Here is a 23,121-nt window from a genome sequence, read left to right on the forward strand (position 1 = left end):
TGTGTAAAATGCAGATGATAATAGCAATTATCTTATAGGGTTACTGTGAACATTAAATGAGTTAACCTATATGAAGTGCTTTGTGAACCTTAAGGCACTATACAAACATTAGCCATTAATATTATTGTCATTATCTGCAACGTCTGACACCTTTGACTATTCATTCTTCTCCTGAATAGTGTCTCTTCTTTTGATTTTCATGGCTCTCCTCTCTTTTAGTTCTCCTCTTACTTGTCTGACTGCTTCATCTTAGTGTCTTTTGCTGGCTCATCATCCATATCATGCCCCTTAATTGTGGGTGTTCCTGTGGGCCCCAGATTGAATCTGTTTTTCTTCTCTCTCTACACTCATTAAGTCCCATGGGCTTAGTTATTATCTCTCTGCAGATTACTTCCAAATATCCAGCCTGTCTTCTCCCTTGAAAGTCAGTCTGACAGTAACTATCTATTTAGACATTTCCAATTGAATGTACCATAGAGATCTCAAACTCACCATGTCCCAATAGAATTCATTTTCTTTAAAGGAAGATTTGGTCATTCTGTTTCCCTACTTGATAAACTTCAGTGGCTCTCTAGGAAACAAGGAAGGAAAGAAGAATTCAGTAATCGCTTATTAAGTGTCAGGCACTGTGCCAAATGCTGGGGATATAAATTCAAGCAAAAAAGAGACAATCTCTGCTGTCAGAGAGCATACGTTTTAATGCAGGAAGACATTACCCAAAAGGGACCTGAAAAAAAGGGGGCTAGGAGTATTTGGGGAATGGAGGAGGCAAGTACCCAGCTTGAGAGAACTAGTTGTTTAATTTTCAGTGTGAGCTTTTAAGCCTTGAAAACCAACAAAGGTTACAAATCAGGGTTTGGTTTATTGTTTTGTTAATTGTCTCGATTTAAGAAAGTGATGGAGAAAATGTTAATGGCACAGATCAAACTTAAAAGTACCTCGTGGGTTTTGTTTTTTTTTTTGAGACCAGATTGTTAAACATTTACCTGCACACTTCTGGGGAGAAGGGATTAAAAATATACAATCAACTCTTTAGCTTTTAATTCTTTTTATTTTGAATTTAATAGACATCAAAAAAGAGAACATTGCTATATGGTTTCTGCTTTGTAGTATAGTTCGAGAGCAGGTACTGCTAGCCCCACCTTCTTTCCCACTTTTTTTCATTACTTCACTTGATAATTTTGACTTTTTGTTCTTTTATATGAACTTTGTTGATATTTTTTCTAGCTCTAAAATGTAATCCTTTTGCAGCTTGATTTATATGACATTAAATAAAAATTAATTTATACAATATTAACAATTTATTATATTATTATTATATATTACATATACATCACCCCTACAGTATTCTTGACAAGTGATCATTCAGGCTTGGCTTCAGTACCTCTTATAATGGGGAACTCACTATCTTAAGATTCAACTTACTCATTCAGTTTTGGATAACTCTGATTGTTAGGAAGTTCTGACTTTAATTGAACTGAAATATGCTCCAATTTTCCCAAGTAGAACTGGTTCTAGTTCTACTTTCTAGAAGCACAAGGAACAAGTCTGCTCTCAAACCTTCAGATATTTGAAGGTAGTAATCACAGTCCTCCCTCCTTGATTTCTCTTCTCTAAGTAGATAGTCCCAATGCCCGCAATCATTTCCCACAAGACACTGTTTTCAGACACCTCATTATCTTAGTCAACTCCTCTAGGCATTATCTAGTTTATTCGTAGTCCCATTAGACAAAGAAATTACTCTCAAATAGTGGAATTACATATTGGATGGTGGGTGAGATAATTTGGAGTAGGGAGCCCTCCCTTAGCCCTTGAGATGATAATGATGATGACGATGAAGAGGAGGGTAGTAATAAATCTTCACATTCAAAGCACTTTAAGTTTTACAAAGTGCTTTCTTGTCCCCTGTGAAGTATGTAATGTAAGCATTCTTGTCACTCTATGAAAATTTAATTGATAAGAAAACTAGGACTTTTAGAGGCTAATAGGATCGTAACTCTAGAGATGAAAGGGATTTAAATGCTATCTAGTTCAATTTCCATCATTTTATAGGCGAGGAAACTGACAACCCAAGGAGGTTTACCTTAGCACCTGGGAGGAGCTTAATAAATGTTTATTGACTATCCACTTGCCCATGGACATATAACTAGTTAAAGTCTGAGGCGGAATTCAAACCCATGTCTTGCTGACTCCAAGTCCAGCATGCCGTTCCTTATGACACATGGCGTCTCATACCATATAGGTAGGTAGCTGTTTCACCTACTTCCTACAAGCTGACTTGGATTTTAAGCATTTAGTTGTCTGGCCCGGCAACCAGTTCAGACAAATCTCTGAGTTATTGAATGAGTGGAGTCACCAAGGAGCTATGTATGTTCTCCAAGCAGGTTGTGTGAATTGGGTCATTCACTGGCAGAGCAGAACACTATTCTGAAGGGGCACCTCATTTCCTGAAAATCTAAGCCGGGCTTCGTGGGGGAGAGAGTCACTCTGAGACTGCTTAGACCAAATCCAGAGATTATGGAAATTGCTGTGTGTGGGTATCCAGGTTGGTGTGTGTCCATGGGTCAGTAGAAGAAGAGCAAAGGACTTAAGAAAGAACATCTAATCCTATACCTTTATTTTATGGAGGAAGATATGATCTGCCCATGATTGCCCCGCCTAGTAAGCAGGCATGCCTCTGTGTGGTGGTATGTGAGGGATAGCTCGTCTCCTTCCAAGTATTTCTCCCAAAGGATGCCTGAAAGTCCAGTGGGTGGCTATTTTCCCTTCTGCACAAAGTTACCTAAAGCTACTCCTTCCTACAGGTGCTTATCTACAAGGAAGTACCATAAGTAGGAAGGACTCCCTTAGGCAATACTGCGGAGAAGGGAACATTTTTCTGGCGCATCTCCAATTCTCATTTCAACAACCCTTATCCCACTTTCTGTACACCACATCCATTCCCTGGGGCATCCTGTGAACCTTTCCATCCCTACTCACACAGAGCCATGCCCAGTGAGGTATTTGGAATCTCATAGAACCCCAGAACTCTGGGGTTCTGGGAGCTGGAAGGGACCTCTAAGGCCTTCTCCTCCAAATGGCCACCCGGTGCAAGAATACCCTGGCAGGTGGTCTGACCTCTCTCTGTTTGAACCCATCACCTTCCCTTCCAAATGTGATATTCCATGAATCTGAACCATCTGAGGAGGCTTAGATCAGAGATGAGTACTGGGATCTGACCTCTGGCTATGCTCTTCTCTGAGAAGCTAATACTTGAATCAGGAGTCAGGTACTGTGGCTCGTGGCTCCATCATGAGAGGTCCCAAATAGTTTAGATTCACAGAATATCGTATTTGAAAGGGAAGGATCCTTAGAGGTCAACCTCCCATTCACTGCCAGCACCCTTCATAATCATGCCTGTCAGGTGGTCATTCAGGGATTACATTTCTCCTTACTCTTCTCCTCTCTCCCTTCCACCAAGACTTTGCAGTGGTACAACCGAAAGAGTGATTGATTTGGAGTTCAAAGACTGATATGGGCATGAATCACTTATTGTCTTTTGGCCTCAGTTTCTTCATCTGTAAGATGAGGGAGTTGTTAATGGAATATTACTGTGTTGTAGGAGAAAATATGAAGAATACAGACAAATATGGGAAGACTGATAAGTGGATGTGAACTAAATTGAATGGAGTCAGGAAAACAATATACATGATAAATACAATGTGAAGCAATGAAAAGTAAGCAAAAGAAATTGAAAGCTGCGAAATTATATAGCAAACGGCATCAAAGAGAGATCTGAGAGTACGTCTTTTTCCCTTCTTTGCAGAGATGGAGGACTATAGGTGTAGAACACTACATATAATGTTGAACTTGGTCGATGTTTTGGTTAGCTTAAACCACTTTTCCTTCTCTTTTAAAGATTCTTTGTTATGATTGATTAATCAATAAACATTTATTTAGTGACCAGTAGGTGCCAGGCACTGTACTAAATGCTAGGGATACAAAAAGAGGCAAGACAGTTCCTGCCCTCAAGGAGTTTACAATCTAAAGGGCGAGACAACATGCAAACAAATACATACAAAGCAAACTATATACAGGATAAGTAGGAAATAATTAAAAGAGACAAGCATGAGAATTAAGAAAGGTTGAAGAAAGCTTCCTGAGATTTTAGTTGGGACTTCAAGGAAGATGAAAGAAAATGGCCCAAACCATTAGATATTGTGTCTTGTTTGTGGACCAGGCAGAGGCTAGTGTCACTGACAGATGACTCAAACAAATGTTATCAGTATATGTATATTTTCAGTTACAGAATTGGACTAGATAACCTCTAAGAGCCCTTCCAGTTCTAAATCTAGGACTCTTATAGTTAATCTTGTTTAAGTTAAATATTCTTAGCTCTTTCAACTCACTCTCATAATCACCCTCCTTTGGACCTGCTCTAATTTTTAAAGGTACCTCTTAAAACAGGGACTTTAGGATTATATTCCAGATGGGGTTTGACCAGTGTAGAGAATAAAGAAATGGTTACCACCCACGATTTGGACACTAAGTTTCTACAGCAGTTTTGTAAAACTGGAAGTGTTTGCACCAAATGGACTTTAGTATCAAAAGAAATTCTTCATCATTAACTCAAAACTAAATACAGAATAGACATTTTTTTAAAAATCATGTCCTGCTACCAATTTTAATTGACCAAAGTTCATTGAGCTTGTAGTCAACTAAACCTTTCCCGTCTCTACCTCCCCCACCTGCACCAGATCATTTTCAGATAAACTTCCATAAGACCAAGTCTTTCTATTCATATGTTGAATTCATTCTTCTCCCATGTTTCAGAAAGGGCTCCTCCTCTGGGACTCTTTCCTCTCTGGTTAGTTTTTGCAAAATCTATCAAGGCCTTACTTAGATCCTCTAAAAGGAATGGGTTTGGACTAGACAATCAGTAAAGGTCTTCTTTCACACTTGAATCCTACTATCTAATTGCCTGGGCTGCTAGATGGCACAGTGATAGATAGATAGAGCACTGGGTCTAGAGTCAGAAAGACTTGACTGGACTTCAAATCTGGCCTCAAACACTTACTAGCTGTATGACCCTGGACAACTCGCCTCACCTTATTTGTCAGTTTCCTCATCTGTAAAAATGAGCTGGAGAAGGAAATGGTGAAACCATGCCAGTGTTCTTGCCAAGAAAACCCCAAATGAAGTCACAAAGCATCAGACAGAACTGAAATGGCTGAACAACGATCTGATTATATCTCCAGCACCATAGCCAGATTTTCCCCAGTGCCCAGGGTAGAAGGATTTGAAGACAGAACCAGGTCTGACATTCAGAATGCCCCTATAGTTTGTTGTTGTTCCAGGGAGACTACACAGAGACTGCCAGGGATTTAGGAAAAATCATAAGATGATGAAGCTGAAAAGGACTCTGGAAGTAAACTGAGTCACAGAGGAGTAGTAACCTGACCAAGGTCATGAGAATAGATAGCTAGAAAGTTCACACTAGAATTCAGATCTCCTGACTCTTGAGTCCAATGTTCTTCTTACTAGTCAACCCTACTACCTGAGCTAAGGCTGTTCAGATCTGGGATAAATCTCTCAACTGCTCTGTGCTTCATTTTTTCTTTCTTGTAAATTGGAGTTGGACTAAATGATGCCTCATCTCTTCAAGCTCAGAATATCATAGGATCATAGATTTAGAGGTGGAAGGGGTTTCAAAGACATTGACTCCAATCCTCTCATTTTATTATTTTTTCTTTTTAATTTATTTTATTTTCATTTCATGGAACAAAAGAAACATTTCCATAAGACAGTACAATAAAAAAGATGATTGCACATGAAACTTCAAATCCACCGTGTACAACTTTCTATTCCCTTCAAATATACAACAACCTCTCATTTTGCAGATGAAAAAACTGAGAAAAATAAAGTGATTTACTTAAGGTAACAACTTAGTGTCCAAGGCATGATTTGAACTCAAGCCTTTTAGCCTCCAAGCTCAGTATCCCATCCACTTTACCTTGCTGCCTCTTGATGTCCATGCCTACATATTACCCAAATTCATAAAAATAAGTTGTTGATAAGGTGTTAAATTAGCATGCAATAAATAGAGAGATGCAATGGAGTATAATGGATATTTCAGAAACAGGAAGTTCTAGGTCTAAATCTTGCCCCTGCTACATACTGGTTATGTGACTCTACAAGCCACTCAATCTCTCAGTTTCTTAGGAAACTCTTCAATACTCTTAATTTTCAGAGAATGTGAGATCTTCATTGGTAGGGAAAGGAACTTCATAAGGAACTGTCCATACCAATGAAATCAAAGGCCTGCTACAAACCAACTGAGGAAATATCATCTGAGAATCAGTGTTGTTTTTTTTTTTTTAAACCTCCTCATTGTCAGTAATTAAATCCTCCTGCCTAGATTCTGTGCAATACATTCTCCACAATGCTGGTGGTCACCCTGGGTGACTATTTGTCTGCATAGTCTACATTTTGCTTGATATCAATAGTCAGCAGATAGAACATGGTTGTATCTGTTATAGAGTTTCATGGAATCTTAACCCACACATGGAAGGCTTTTTGTTTGAAGAGAAACTTTGAGTCTATGCTTTCTTCTGCTGAGTCAAATAACTTTAAAAAATTTTCCTTTTAAGACACAATAGGATCTTATACTCTCTATGCTTCTGAGTCAGGTGTATGATGGTAAAGATGAACCTGCCATAGAAAATCATCAGTTAAAAACCTGTCCGTTCCTTTCCCAATTATTTTATCAGAGAAACCCTCGATGGGCATTAGACCATTCTCAAAAATTTTGTAGTGCTGATAACTTAAGCAGTAGTCTTTGATCATTGTTGTGCTTTTGGTTGCTTTGGGGGAGGTAGAAACTCAACTCATCTTTTCCATTCTCTAGAAGAACCTCCATCTGTTTAAAATCTTGACAGTTACACCCTGAATAACTTTAAAATGGTTTTCCCTCTGGGATGTGTTTCTGCTGTATGCATTTGGTTAGGACCAGAACTTCATGTTCATAGTGACAATTGCCCCTATTTATATAGTACACTAGGGACGATGGTGGAAGAGTCTCAAGTGGCATTTCCATTATCTTCACTGATGAGATCACTGTGAACATGGTAGCAGATTGGTTCCATTTCACATCTACAAATGTTCTCCATATGATTTGGATTAGCGTGATCTCATACCAAGCTCTCTGCAGACTTATTTTCTCAATTATTTTTTCACTGCAGTAGGAAGAGGTATTAGTCATAATCTTCTGTCATCCTTCTCTGCAACATTTTTTAAATGAGCTTGTGTTCCGAGCTGATGCTGCGCTTGATTAGCATATCTCTCTGCTCAGCAACCAGACTGAGTGTTTTCTGCATACGGCAGATTCTGTGCTCCCTTTGCCACCACGACGTGGTGATTGCTTTGCAAGAGTTAAGGTTCTCCAGAAAATGAGGTAGGAATCAATGTCCTGCTGTTGTTCATTTCACATTTTCTGAGTCAACAACTTGTTTAAATAAGTTAGGTTGGAGCTGCTATAATTAAACCCTGTATCTTCTTGTGCTTATCCTTTCTTATAATTGGCACTTCCTTTGACCTTGCTCTAACTCATCACTGATTAGTCAGCACACAGACAGCTGATTCTGACATGACTTTTATATCTGTAAGCACTCACTTCATGCCTGGTAAAATATAGTCCTTTTTTTTTTTTTTAATCAGTCTTCCTATACTTTCTGACCCTCTTTTTGAAAAATGTATTCATAATATACAGTTCTACAGCTTCTGGACATTCTACAAATATTTTACCCCCTTCCATTCTTTGATCTTGAACCATTTTGATGAAAGGAATAGTCTAGAAAAAATTGCTTTGACAGCATTGTGCTAGAAGGATTGGTGGGGTAGGGTAAGTAGAAGGTGGAGACTAGAGGCACCCTTTAGTTCAGGTGCAGGTGGTCATAAGTACTTGGACTAGAGTGGTAAGATAAAGAATAGGGTAAAAATCCTTCAAAATCTGACTAATTATTATCATTATTATAACACTTAAAAACATTTTAAGATTCACCAACATAATGAAGTAGAACCATGGACTGAATGGAAAGAGAACTTGTTTCAACTCTGAAACTATAATTTCATTCTAATAATTACAATGCTTTAAGGTTTGCAAAAAAAAAAAGGAAAAAAATGCTTTACAAATAGCATTTGACCTTCATTCCAACCCTGGGAGAGAAGGGATATTATCATACTCATTTTACAGATGAAGAGACTGGGGCTGAGGGAGGTTAAAGGACTTGCCTAGGGTCACATAGCTAGTAAACATAACTGAGGCAGAATTTGAACTCAGGTTTTCCTAACTCCAAGCCCAACTGTACCACCTACCTGTGAGACCACTATTTCTCTGTACCTACTAGTGTGACCTTTGGATAATAATTAAAATAATGATAATAATGATAGGCAACACCTGTATGGACTCAGTCAACAGTATGTGGGAAAAGGACAAATGGAAGAATCATGTGGAATTGCTTGTGGAAAAAAAAAGAAGGTGGGGGAAGGGGATCATTATGACAAGTGGGCACCAGGTAGTTGCCACTAAAAATTGGAAAAGAGTTATCCTTAAGGAACTGAGGCTTAGTCATCAGTGTAGATTATGCAAGGAAATGATGGTGCATTGATAACACATTAGTCTAAGCTATAAAAGTTTGGCACCTACTGAATACCTAGGAAGACATGACCTGGTGGTTGGAATCTTACATCAGAAGGTCGCTATATTTCAAGAGCTAACAGGTGACAAATCCCCATACTATAAATACAGACCTCAAAATATCCCAGAGAACTCAAGCATTAAACTCTTCTGGAACTGGACCACTATTGCAGATTGAACTATTGCCCACAGTCATCTGGACATGACATTGATTCATAGAAACTTAACAACATTTTCAATTTTCAGGCGTGCTCTGTTGCAAATACTCTTCACCACCAAGCTGTGTGAAACAAAAAATTTTCCAGGTTTCGAGACCTGGCCAAGGAGATCAAAATCATGTGGTTCAGAATGAGGTACACATCATCCTTGTGGTCCTGTTTGCTTCTGGAGTTGTACCAAGGATGCTGGCAGGAGCCTATGGGGCATGAGTTTATTTCCTAGTCCTTTTATTCAACCACTGAATGCAGTTATGTTATCCACCTATGCAATATTCCATAGAATATTTAAATATAAAAGAATGGTGGCAGGATATTAATTTGTTCCAGATCAATTTCTAATGGGTCTCTTCCATTCGATTGTGAAGTCCTTGAAGATAGGGACTATCTTTTGCCTGCTTTTGTATCCCTAGCGCTTAACACAGTGCCTGGCACATAGCTTAACAAGTGTTTATTGATCGATTGATTGATTGATTGATTTGGACCCTATCCGAAAGATGGGGAAAATGGAATAATAATAATTGCAATAACTGATATTTAATACAGCACTTTGAGGTTGCAAGGCACTGTACATAAATCATCTCATCGGAGCCTTGCTGCAATCTTGTGAGTGAGGCACTACAGCTATTATTATCTCTGCTTTACAAATGGGGAAATTGAAACTCATAGATTAAGTTCTTTAACCATGGGTTCAGTCTCAGGACAATCTCGGGGAGGTAAGTGCTATTCTAATTCCCATTTTACAGATGAGGAAATTGAGACAAACAAAGGTTAAGTGACTTGCACAGCTTGTGTGAGGCTTTGAACCCCCCAGGGCTTCCTGATTCTAAGTCTAGTGCTCCACTAAGCCATCTTTCTTTCATTCTGGACTCCCCAGAAGTCATTTAACCTCTGCCTGCTTCCTCAAACAAGGATTCTGATATGTAGGGCAGCAGCCTGTGCTAAGGCATGAGATGGAATGTGGTAGAGAACAGTAAGCTGGTTGGTTTGCCTGGAATGTAGAGTGAATGAAAATAATTATGAAAAGGTGGGTTGAGACCAGACCGTGCAGACATATAAATGCCGAGGTGAGGAATTTCTATTTTTTCCTGGAGGCAAATGGGAGACTTTTGAGTATGGGAGAGACGTGGTTAGACCTGTACCTTTTTTTTTTTTCAATTGGACCTATGATTTCATCAGTAGAGAAAGATCCCAGTGATGAAATTTGTTACCGATACGGGTTGGCACCAGTCTACTGTGACTTTGAGTTGTTTAGGGCACCAAGACATAAGGTAACCTGTACTATTTGCTTCAGCTGGTATGTGGCTCGGGGAGGACTCCAATTTGGGTCTTCCTGACTCAAAGCTCTTTATAATTCCTCCCCTCCCCCATCACTTTCCAGTGTTCTGATACCTTATGTATTCCGTAATCCAGTGACCATCCTGGGGGGTTAGAAGCTAGGAAAACAAGGCTCCTAGAACTAAGTGGCCTGTTGATCATTGCACTGCCAGTCAGGGGCAGAGCCAGGGTTCAACAAATTGAGGACTTTCATCTCCAAATCCAAGGTTCTTTTCATGATGTCACGCTGACATGCATACACTTTATAAAGGGTGAAGAGCTATATGAATGATCATCATTGAGGATTTTTTTTCCTTTCTGTTTCTATAGTTTACTGGGGCCAAAAACACCTTCCCTGGGGGAGATGGAGCAGGTGAGGGGGTCTGAAGATTGGAACTGGAGGGTCTTTGAAGATCGAAGGTGCATAAAGGCACCTCTGGGCCTCAGAGCCAAGCTGGGGAGGATTTGGAAGTGGCTACAGGCCTTCCAATTCAGCCTCCCTTGCATGTGAAGCCTGTGGACCCCTGCCCTTCTGGCTCCTCAGAGTAGGGGTAACTAGAGGCCATGGGGACCAGACAGCACCATTTGGCTAGACTTTCTGAGTAAATAAATGCTCTTCCTTTCTCTTCCACTTCTCCAGGTAATAGTCCTTGCCTTGCAGGATGGGGAGATAATGAAACTGGGCTCTGTAGCAAACTGGGCTCTGTAGCATTCCCTCTGCTGCTGTGTTAATGGTCAAAGTTTTATTTTTAGACGAGTCATTCTGGTATTGGACCCAACTGTGATGAGAAGGAACAGACTAATGATACTCACAGAATTCACCTAGTTAGAGCTGGGAGAAATGTTAGAGTTCTTTCATCAGAGAATCACTGGGATAGAACTGGGTAAACTTCAAAGACCATCTAGTTCAATTGCTTCATTTGACAAAATGAGGAAACTGAGACCCAGAGATGTTAAGGGGCTTACTCAAGGTCACAAAACCGAATATCATAGTATCAGAGATCTAGGCCTGGAAGGGGCCTCAGAGGCCCTTCTAGTCCAACCCTTTAATTTTATAGAGGAAGAAAATGAGGCCCAATGTTTCACAGGCAGAAAGTATCTGAGATGAATTATTTTTTGTTTCTTTGACTTTTCTTTAAAAAAAATTTTTAGGGCACTTAGGTGGCGCAGTGGATAGAACACCAGCCCTGGATTCAGGAGGACCTGAGTTCAAATGTGGCCTCAGACACATCACATTTACTAGCTGTGTGACCCTGGGCAAGTCACTTAACCCCATTGCCTAGCTTAAAAAAAAACCAACAAAATTTTTAATATTCATTTTTTAAATTTGGAGTTCCAAATTCTCTCCCTCCCCCCAGCCCTTCCCCTATTTATTGAGAAGGCAAGCAATATGGTACACATTATATATGTTAAATCATTCAAAACATATTTCCATATTAGGCATGTTGCAAAAAAAAGCAAGAAAAATGAAAAAAATATGCTCCAATCTTCACACAAAGTTCATCAGTTCTCTCTCTGACTGTGGATAACATTTTCTATCATGAGTTCTTTGAAATTGTTGTGGATCACTGTGTTGATCAGAGTAGCTAAGTCTTTCACAGTTGATTATGGTTACAATACTGCTATCACTGTATACGATGTTCTGCTGGTTCTTCTCACTTCACGTTGTATCAGTTCACATAGGTCTTCCTGTGTGTCTTTTTTAAACCATCCCTTTATTCATTTCTTTTAGCACAGTAGTATTCTATCACAATCATATATCATAACTTGTTCAGCTATTCCCTAACTAATGGACATCCTCTCAATTTGCAGTTCTTTGCCATCACAAAAAAGCTGCTATAAGTATTTTTGCACAAATAAATCCTTTTCTGCCTTTTTAACAATTTCTTTCAGATTCAGACCTAGTAGTGGTATTGCCGGGTCAAAGGGTATACACAGCTTTTCTATCCCTTTAGGATGTAGTTCTAAATTGTTCTCCAGAATGGTTGGACCAGTTCACACCAAAGATGAAATCTGAACCAATTTCCGTGACTCTAGATTTTGGTTTTTCCAATGTACCAGCCCTTTGAGGTATCATTCTATTCCATCTTACAAACCACTATTGGTATAGTGAAGAAACTTGGGACAATTCCCCCCACCCCTCCTACCATCTACCTAGTGGAAGACTTGAGTCAGATCAGTAGACTTCACTATGACTCAGTCACCACACCCATACAATGGACAATACTTGCCTATTTCTGGACTCTGATACTGAATGCTTGGTTACTCCTAGACTGGGGTGGGAGGTGGGGGGTGAAATCTCACCAAGAGCAGGAAAGTCTAAGTCCAAGGACTGAAGTTAGAAGGGAATTAACCTGCAAATTGTGGGGAGGGAAAGGGAAACAATCTGCCAGGTATAAGTGAATTTTTAAGCCTAGAAGCTCTCTCCTCTGTGCTGGGGATCTACCTCTGCTTGGAAGCCTGAACCATGAAAGATGTGTCCCTCTTGAATGATTTCCTTGTGATCTAACCTTGTCTTAGTGAGAACGCCTGTGCTCTTGATCTTGCTTCTTCTTCTCTATGTCTACTTCCCACTAGGTCTAGACATCCACATTTGCAATTCCTGCTTGGTTACCTGATCCCCATTCCCAGATTGCCCCTGCCCTGTATGAGTCATGATCATGAGTCCTATTAAATCAAGGGTTGGGATGGTAAAAACGGAATGAATCAGGCCATCTCGGGCTCAGAGACAGAACTGAGGAAACAGAGACCAAGAGAACGGCAACAGCCAAAGGACCCATCAAAGTGAAGATGATAGCAGAGGTTGGAGGGAAGTGCTCGGGGCTAGGATTCTGAGCCCTGGGATTCCAGGAGAATGAAAAGCCAAGCACAGTCTGGTAGACATCTTAGATTAGCAGAGGATGTATTGAAGAGTTCAGAAAGAGGCCATAGGATCCTACACCTCCTAAATTTTTACAGGGTAAGTTGGCTCAAAGGGCAGCTAGGCAGCAGCATAATGCATAAAGCACCAGACCTGGAGTCAAGAATATTCATCTTCATGAGTTCAAATCCAGCCTCAGATGCTTACTAGCTGTGTGACCCTGGGCAAGTCACTTCACCCTGTTTGCCTCAGATTCCTCATCTGTAAAATGAGCTGGAGAAGGAAATGGCAAACCAATCCAGCATCTTTACCAAGAAAATCCCAAATGGGGTCTTAGAGAGTCAGACATGATTAAAAATGACGAAGCAGCAACAATGTTGGCCTAAGAGAGATGGTATGAAAAAAGGCAATTCCATGACAACAAAAACATACGAATGATTCCGATAAGGAAGCAGCGTGGTGCAGTGAAATGAATGCTGACTCTGGAGTCAGAGGACATGTGTTCAAATCCCACCCGTGATACTTATTACATACCTGACCTCGGGCAGGTTACTTCCCTCTCCTAGGCCTCAGTTTCCTCATCCACAAAATGATGAAATTTGACTGAGTTCTGAAGTCCCCTCTAGCTGAGCTGTTGAAAGAAACCAAAACTAAAACATGCAGGGAACCCATCAGCCAACTCAGAGTTTAAAAATGTTTTAGGAGATAGAGACAAGGGCAGATAATGGGGGATGAGTACAAATGCCTGTCACAGCCTGTGCGAATAGTGTGAGAAAAATTAAAGCTCAGTCTGAGCAGAGGGAATGGATGCTAAATACAGGAACAAAGGCTCTTAGCTATATTTGGGGCAAGAGAGGAAGGGGAAAGATGGGATTGGCTCTTTTCATGGTGGAGAGGGTGATGGAGAGAAGGCGGCACTCAAGCTCTTTTCTTTCTTTTATTTTTTCTACCCAGGAGAATAATTGTATGGAAGGAATTAACAAAAAAAATTAACAGAAAGTTGAGACCCAATGGAAGACAAGAAATAGTGCTGCCTGCTTACCAGGGTGATCCTGGCCAAGCTACTTCCTCATCTGTAAAATGGCAGAGGGGATTGGGCTAATAACCTTGGAGGTCCCTTCAAGCTCTACACTTAAGATTCTGTAATGATGGCAGTAATAGTTATCCAGGGGTGGGGAACCTGTGACCTCTAATCGGAACTGGCATTTACACAGTGCTCTCAAAGTTTACTAAACATTTACCAACGTGTTCTCATTTAAGCACTTAGCCTTCTCTCAACAAGTTCAAATCACCAGGCTTGTAGAAACAGCACCCTAAGGTACTAAATGAACTGGATAGGATTGCTTAGCTACTGTCTGCAATCTTTGAAAAACCTTGGCAGGCAGGAAAGGTGCCACGAGATTGATGACAGGCAAATGTTGTCTGATTTTTTGAAAAAAGGAAAGAGGAGAGTTTTCAGACTATAGGACAGTGAAGTTAATTTTGATTGTTGGCAAGATTCTAAGCTGTATTATTAAAGGGATACTTTGTGAATGCTTAGAAAAAGTAGCGATCATACCAGAATAACATTTTCCTTTTTTTTCTTCTTTTCTTTTCTTTCTTTTTTCTTTTTCTTTTTCTTTCTTTTTTTTTTGGATAGGGTTATTCACCAGGGAAACACTGTGGACACAATGTCCACAGATTTCAGCTTGAGTTTCAGCAAAGAATTTGAGAAAGTCTTTTATGATTTTGTGGGAAGGATGGAGAAACATGGACTGGATCAGAGGACAGTGAGGTGAGTTCAGAACTATTTGAATGACTGGACTCAAATTATTAATAGGTCAATTTGGAGGGAAGGATCAAATGCAGAGCCCCAAGAACCACTACTTGATTCTATTCTGATTGATCTCATCATAAATGACTTGGATTAAGGAATCTAGGTGGCAGTCTTAAATTTGGGAATGACACAAAGTTGGAGGCAGAGAGAGTGCATCAATTAGCATCCAAAAAAGTCATTGGATGTGATAATGGGGCACATGGTGACATTGAAGAGATGAGGGAATTGAGGGAATTAGGGCAGTAAATGGTTAATTTTGGGAATTGAGTAAACCCCATTGACTCCATCTTGTGACTCAGGTCTGGAGCTAGTTCAGTTTCCTTTCTATTCAATTATTGGTCTAGTCCGGTTTCTATCTTGTGAGGAAACTTTATTCAGTTGTGGGAATTGGGAGAAAAGCTTACTGTATTGTTTGAACCTAGCCCTGCATAGCTAGGCTCTAAGCACTAAGTTATGCTGTCCAGAAACCTGGCCAGAACCAAAAGATTGATGCATGGAGTTTTCTCACAGTTTTACATCTCAAGCAATCCATATGTCTTATCTGAAGATTGGCCCCATACTGATCAATCAGTTATTGTTTCCACGTTCCTTCGATTATTTACAGACACTTAGGGGAATGGGATATCTCCTTTTTTTTATATCAGGGAATTGCATCTGTTCACTCACCCCCTCCCAACTTGGAACATCCCTAATCTTTCATCTAATTAGAAATCAGATAGTATGTTGTATTGTTTCCTTTTACTTAATTGGCTTTATTTGATTAACTGCTTTTAATGTATAAAAGTCTGTCCCCTGCTATATTCAGGGTCCAGGCCTAAGCTGTGGAGGTCTGGTCCCACTTTGTTAGGCAATTGGCATGCATTGCTTAATAAATCAATATTTTCGGGAAATTGAACCTTTGTTTCCTCAGTCATTTCATCTTTCGCCTGTCACAGGGACAAGTGCAAAGTTCTACATTTTTGTTTTAAAAAACCAACTCCACAAGTACACGAGGATATGGAAGACAACAGTTCATGTGAAAGAAACCTTGTTAGAGAGGCAAGAGACCATGAGCATACTCATGGCTGGAAGAAACTGCAGAGGTCAACTAGTCCAATTACCTCATTTTGCATGTGAAGAAACTGAGGCCCAGGGAGGTTAAGTGATTTGCTCCAGGTTATGTAGATAGTAGTTTTCATAGGCAGGATTTGAACCTGGTCGTCTGATTCCAGAGTCCATGCTTTTTCCACTGTACCACATATAGGATGTTGCATCCACTATGAGACATGGATAGTATGTGGGCTGGTTTTGCTTTGTTACAACAGACAGCTTAGCAGGAGTGGAGGAATGGACATGTAGAAATGGGTACAACATCAATGAAACCTGTTTTTAAAAGGTTTTGACTATGGGGAGGGAAACATGAGAAGCTGTGCATGAACTAATTCATAGTGAAGTTGGCAGAACCAGGTGAACCATTTATACATGACTAAACCTTATCAAGGAAAACAATTGCAAAAGAATTAAGAATGCTGATTAATGCAATGACCAATGATGACCCCAGAAAACTGATGATGAATCAAACTTCCCACCTCTTGGCACAGAGGTGTTGGACTACAGGCATAGAAAATGAGACAAACCCTTTAAAACATAGTCATTGCATGAATCTGTTTTGTGTAACTATACTTGTTAGAAGGGATGCCTTTTTTTCTGGGAAAGAAGAAAGGGAGTTTGGAATAGTGGAGAAGAAGAGTTACAGGAATACTAAAAAAAAAGAAGAAATAAAAAAGAAAAAAACATCAATAAGTAATTAAAAGAATGTCTTTTGTTTTTAAAGAGGACCAATGACATCACAAGGTGATGCCTTGACTTGTGTGTGAATTGGATTTAAATGAGGCAATTACACAAAGTCATCAGCCTCACTCTCTCTTCTAGAATTATCAAAGTCCAGTGGCAAAACAAAAGTCAAGATGACTGGTGATAGCCAGGGATGCAGTGGATGACCTTGGCATCTTTAATGCCTGACCAAGCTCTAAGCGCTCCACAACGCCTGCTTCAGCCGCCTTCGTGGTTAGTAGAACAAATTGTTCTCATCCACCCATTCTTCCGGGAGAAGTCTTCACATGCTTGGGGTAGGTACCTGCCTAATTCACTGACAGATCTGAGGCCCATCGATTATCCTCAAGCTTGTCTGGTGAGACAATTTCTGGGGTGTGGCCTCTGTACATGCTACAGTTTGCTGGAGCTATAGGTGAAAGTTGAGTGGCAGGTGGACACCAAAGGTAGACGAGCAACCCTGAAAAGGGCTCAGCAAGCCCTCACACTAGAGGTGCTAATCCTCCTTCAATATCCCACACACCCCCATTAAAAGAATAGTAGAGAGCAGAAGAAAATTCTTAAAGAGAACAGAGACAAAATTGAATTAACATGTTAATTTGAATGATTATTTTTAAGTAATGGGGAAAAACTGTCATAACAGGTATTTGCAGTTTATATACAAAAATGAAAAGTTCAAATCCACTCTGAGATGCCAAAAATGTGGACAAATATGGACTCCTGGCCCCACAAGGGCTAATCTCTTGGGCCACTGTCTTGCCACATTTAATGGGGCATTGTTTTGTGGAGAAAACGAATCCCTCTTAAAATACTGATTAAAAATAACTTAAGGTGCTCCTCACCATCATCCTCTGTTTCTAACTATGAACTAGTAGGGTTTCAAGGTATTCTGAGGAGAAGGGTTTATGATCCAAATAAAAGAATAAGTGAAATTGCAGGCACCTAGACAAATGATAAGGCAGAGACCCTCCTTGCCTGTCCAGGGATAAGATAGGGCTTTGTGCTCTTGTCTGATGTGCCTCAGATCATCTCTTAAAAACATCCATTTGTCTCTTCTGTTCAAAAACCTGGCTCTTATTCTAAAGAACAGGGCTGAGGGGAAATGCACTGAATGACTGGGCTGAGACAAACTTTTTGTCCCAACTCATTCCGAGTCAAGACGCCAATCTGAGAAAAAGCAACCATAGATGACAAAGCCTTTGTCTGCCCTTAGACAAATCCCCAATTTTCCCCAATCAGAGTCAGTTTCCTAGATGAGGATCCTTTCCAGCTCCAAAATTCTACCTTCTGAGGTTTCTCCTAGCATGGGATGGCCTAATGTTCTATGATTTCTTCTAGCTCAGCCACTGTGTTCCAAGGCACCTTCCAGTTTTGACATCCTATAGTCTAAGGTCCCTTCTCGCTCTAGTACTTTCTACCTCTAACAGTTCTAATATTCTATATTATAGTGCTGTCCCATCTCTGACACCTGATGTTCTAAGGTCTTTTGTAGCTCTGACATTCTCAGTTCTAAGATCCTTCCCAGCTCTGACATTCTGGGTCCTAAGGCCCTGTCACAGCTCTGACGTTCTCTGTTCTAAGGCCCCTTCCAGCTCTGACATTCTCAGTTCTAAGATCTCTCTCAGCTCTGACATTCTGTGTTCTAAGGTTCCCCTCAAATCTAACCTCCTTTGACCTAAGGACCCTTTCAGATCTGATATTCTATGGCCAAAGTTGCATTCCATCCCCAGAGCTGATTACTGGCTGCCCATATCACTGTGTATTATCAGACCTAGAAAAGCAAACCAAACTGACGCAAGGTTGAAACCAGATCAACCACCCCCAGCAAAGCAAGAGAAATTCTAATAAAAAGAGTGATTCTATCTAGGGTTGGAGGGATTTGAGGAGGGAATAATAGGATGCCTGACACTGAATCTTGCTGGCCAGAGCAGCTCCCCAAAGGTGATTTAAGCCAATATTGCACAACGCCTTGGCTGAGTATCTGTAGATATTCAGGGCCTTTTCTCTGGATGCTGGCTACAGTCATCCAGGGTCTTGGAGACACTATTTGCCTTTCCCTGAAATGTCAGCTTAGTAAGCAAAATGATGACACCCCAAGGGCTTCTGGATGCACGTAGATGCCTCAGTGAAGCTGGGGTGGGGAAAGGCAATGGGCAAGTTAAAACCAGCCAGCTTTGGGAGAGAGCTGCAGAGGCTCAGCTCCTCTTTGGGGGTTGGACCCACCCAAACCAGCTCGACCCCAGTCTGGGATTTGGTTTAGGGAAGAAGGAGGCTGGTCCCAGAAGGAAAGTGAGAGAGAAGCTTAGGATCGACTCCCATGAGACCCAGGTACTGAAGATGGTGGGGATGGGAATGATAACAAGTTGGAGAGAAGCCGCTCTTCGTATTTTTCAAGGGTTTTTTTATTTTTATTTTTATTTTCTAAGGACTCAGATTTCCCCTTCCACCCTTTTGACCCTTTCCTTTTCTCTTGCTTTGAAGAAAGAAGATTGATTTACAACGTTGAAACATTTCCCTGTGAAAATCCTGGGAGCAAATGATCCTCAAAGAATGGAGGCCAAATAAACTTCAAGAATCTGAGATGACCATTAGCATAGTTTCATGGTTTCCTTTCTCTTCTCTTTAGCTGTCCTATGCCCCAGCTGTGTGACCTCAGATAAGTGACTTCTGAATAGCAGTTTCATAGTATGGTAGATTTAGAGCTCAGAGGCTATTCTAGCCCATCCTCATAGGTGAGGAAACTGAGATAGAAAGTGACAGAGGAAGGATGTGAATTTGAATCCTGTGATTTCAAAAACAATTATCATTCTAGCAGGAGTGGGGAACCTGCGGCCTCAAGACCACATGTGATCCTCTAGGTCCTCAAGTGCGGCCCTTTGATTGAATCCAAATCCCATCACCCCTTCCCCACACTGTGAAGTTTGGATTCGGTCAAAGGGCTGTCCTTGAGGACCTAGAGGGCCACATGTGGCCTTGAGGTCGCAGGTTCCCCACTCCTATTTATACCATGCCACCTTGGGGTTTCCCCCCTTTAAATATTTATTAATGTTTAAATATGCATGTATATATCTATAAATATCTATATATTCATATTTATAAATATATTTATTTAAATTTTTATTAATAATCCTTTTTTCCTCTCTCCTAACTTACCCCCATTGAGAAGGAAAGAACGCAAAACTCTTATGACAAATATTTGTTGTCAAGAAAAATAAACTTCGAGACTAGCCATCTCTAAAAATACGTGTCTTGGCCTGCATCTTGAATTCATCACCTCTCTGTCGGTCGAGAGGTAGGCAGCATCATGTGTCAGTGGTCCTCTGGAATCATAGTTGATCGTTGTATTGGTCAGAGTTCTTAAAGAGTTATTCATTTTATAGTGTTGTTATGATGTGAGATGTTCTGGCTCTGCACCAATCATTCTGCATCAGTTCAGACAAGTCTCCCCACGTTTCTCTGAAGCCATCTACCTCATCCTTTCTTATGGCACAATAGTATTCCCCTACATTAATATAGCATACTTTATCCTATCATTCTGTGGTTGAGGGGCTCCCCCTTAATTTCCATTTCTTTGCCAGCCCCAAATATCAAAGAATCAGGGAAAGATCCCATTTATCCATGATATATTGGAAAGAGCAGAAGATTGACTTCTCATCTGACAGAAGGGGAAAACAAGCAGTCAGCTAAGGGAACATGACTAGTTATTGAGAGAGCTAATCCTAGAACCCTGATTCCTTATAAGAAAAGGGAATCCTAAACAGGAATTTGGACAGAGAGAGGTCAAACAGTCAGAGAAAATACCTCAGAAACCATTTTCTTCCTTGAGTGGAACATTTATTGAATGGAAAAAATGGACAAGGAGTCGGGGAGACCTGGGTTTCAGCCCTGGCTCTAAGCTTGGGAAAGTCACATGGGCCTTGCTCTGAACCTCAGTTTCTCCCTCTAAAATGAGGCAATTGACCTACTTGTTCTCTAAGATCCTTTGAAGTTACAAAATTGTGTGAGTCTAAATCTTGACCCAAGGGTTAGTGGCAGAGATAAAACTCAAATCCAGGTCTCCTAACTCCCTGTTCAATTCGATTTATCAGTCAATCAACAAACACTTTTCACTTTGCCATCTTATCTGTCCAAGGGAGGTTGTCTGGGCCATTCCTATTTGGAGATTGTGGTACAGAGCCAGCTTTAGGGAGAAACATACTTTTCATTATCCCCCAAGAGAATAAGGATTCATGGCCAATCTAAGACAGTGTATTTGAAAATACAGGGAAAAAAATAGGTTCTCATCATCCAAGTCCTTGGTGCAGTCAAATGGTTCAACAGCAGAAATAGAGATGATTTTTTAAAATTAAATTTTATTTTATTTTCAGATCCACATTATCTCCCTCCCTCCCACCTCCCACCACCAACTGAGGAAGCAAGAAAAACAAAATCATTGTTACAAACATATAGTCAAGCAAAACAAATTCCATATTGGTCACGTGAAAAAAAAATGTGCCAATCTGTTCTCTGAGTCCATCACCTCTCTATCAGGAGGTGGGAAGCATGAGAAGTGGATATGATTTTATCAGCGTAAATGACATTAAAGAAGATGGACTATTATCTGCTTTGCCACTGCACCTAAGGACCATGGGACCTTTCCATCTGAGTTGTAGCAGAAACCTTCCATATGTATTGCCTCTCCCATTAGAATGTAGGGGAAGGACTGTTCCACTTCTTTTTTTCCCCATTGTGTAGCACACTATTTGTATATTTTAACAAATGCTTTTCATTCATTTATTCAACATGGGGACATTGACAATGCACCCCACAGACCTTCCACGGGGCATGCCTCTCTCAAGGTCTCTCTCAACAGCATCTTTGGTTTTGGCCAGGAGCTGGTTGGCTCAAAGCTTGTACAGTAGGGGGAAATCCACCTCATCCTATGGAAATCCCATTCCTAATGCAAAGAGCAGGGCGGTATTTGTGATCCTGTACATCCATATCTATTGGGCAGCTAGGTGGCACAGTGGATAGAGTGATGGGTCTGGAGTCAGGAAGACTCATCTTCCTGAGTTCAAATCTGGCCTCAGATACTTACTAGCTGTGTGACCCTGAGCAAGTCACCCTGTTTGCCTCAGTTTCCTCATCTGTAAAATGAGCTGGAGAAGGAAATGGCAAACCACTCCAGTATCTTTGCCAAGAAAACCCCAAATGGGGTCACGAAGAGTCAGACACGACTCAACAAGAACAGATACATTTAGTGTAGGTAATCAGGTCTATGCCAAGGGTGCCCCATCGGAGCATACCCTAATATGTGTTGGAGAGTGGGGCTTGCAAGGCCAAGAAGGATGCACTTAGTACAGTGCCTGACACATAGTAAGAGTTTAATAAATGTTTATTGTTTGATTGATTGATTTCACAAGGTCTATGTTGATTTTGCAGAGATGGAAAGGAAAGGGAAGATATTCCACATGGGAAGAACAGGACAAGCAAAGACATGGAGGAGGAAAAGTATATAGCACAGTCAAGGCACAGTGAACAAGATGGTTGACTGCTCTATCTGGATAGGAGAATGCGTATCCCATTTCTAAGGAACTTTCTGATTTACTTTCCTTTTTTCAATAACCCTGTGAGGAAGGTAGTCCAAATATCATTATCCTCATTTTATAGATGTGGAAGCTGAGGCTTAGGGAAGTGACTTACCCCACAATCATGTAGTGAGTAAGTACAGAACCCGGGACCCAATTCCAAGCTAGGTTTTTTGCCTCCCAAGTTCGTTGTTCTTTCCACTTTGCTATGCTTACCTCCAAGCAAGAGATAAGTCTAAAAACTGAAGTTGAGATTTAGTTGCAGAAGCCTTGAATACTAGATTAAGGAGTTTGGACTTTATCCTATGGCTCAGTCATGTTGACAGGGAAGGGGAACTTTTCATCAAAGATCAACCATTGTTGCTAAATCTAACTTTTGGGGTCAGGGATCACTCCTGCTCAGGAAAGCTTGGCAAGACAGCCAGTCTCCTTTTACTGTCCCTCAGCACTTTCAAACAACGTCAGAGCCATCCAGTGCCCTGTAGAAAGAGCTCCGGACATGTGAAAACAAAAAGGAGAGAATTGAAATGACCTGCCCAAGGTCATCCAGGCAGTAAATAGCAGAACTTGGATTCTGACCCAGGCCCTCTGACCCCCATATCCAATACTGTGGTTACATCAACACACTGCCTCACTTGGTGATACTTTAAACAAACAAAAAAAAACTCTTAAAGGCAAACATAGATTTTTGTCATTGTGAGGTTGGCTGTAGGTCACAGAACTAGTAAGGGATACAAGCAACATTTAAACCCAAGTCTTATGGATCTAGAACTTGGAAACAGGAAGCCCAGACCCTCATTCTGGGCTCTGCCACTAATTTGTTGTATGACCTCAGGCAAGTCATTTTATTTCTCTGGGCT

General features: G+C 40.7%; 2 long non-coding RNA genes across 3 annotated transcripts; both read left to right on the plus strand.

Annotated features, from left to right (window-relative positions):
- Positions 1 to 14,328: 14,328 nt before the first annotated feature.
- On the plus strand, positions 14,329 to 16,826 carry LOC114044332. Its single transcript, XR_003569212.1, has 3 exons — positions 14,329 to 14,384; positions 14,706 to 14,840; positions 16,794 to 16,826. It is a non-coding gene; the product is annotated as an uncharacterized LOC114044332 (long non-coding RNA).
- A 123-nt stretch (positions 16,827 to 16,949) lies between these two features.
- Positions 16,950 to 19,285, plus strand: LOC114044282. Of its 2 annotated transcripts, none has more exons than XR_003569207.1 (2): positions 16,950 to 16,990; positions 19,176 to 19,285. It is a non-coding gene; the product is annotated as an uncharacterized LOC114044282 (long non-coding RNA). The 2 variants fall into 2 exon arrangements; XR_003569208.1 differs by lacking the exon at positions 16,950 to 16,990 and adding an exon at positions 18,317 to 19,022.
- Positions 19,286 to 23,121: the final 3,836 nt, after the last annotated feature.

This window comes from Vombatus ursinus, unplaced genomic scaffold, assembly GCF_900497805.2.
Source record: "Vombatus ursinus unplaced genomic scaffold, bare-nosed wombat genome assembly UNPS02014773.1, whole genome shotgun sequence".
Lineage (NCBI taxonomy): Eukaryota > Metazoa > Chordata > Mammalia > Diprotodontia > Vombatidae > Vombatus > Vombatus ursinus.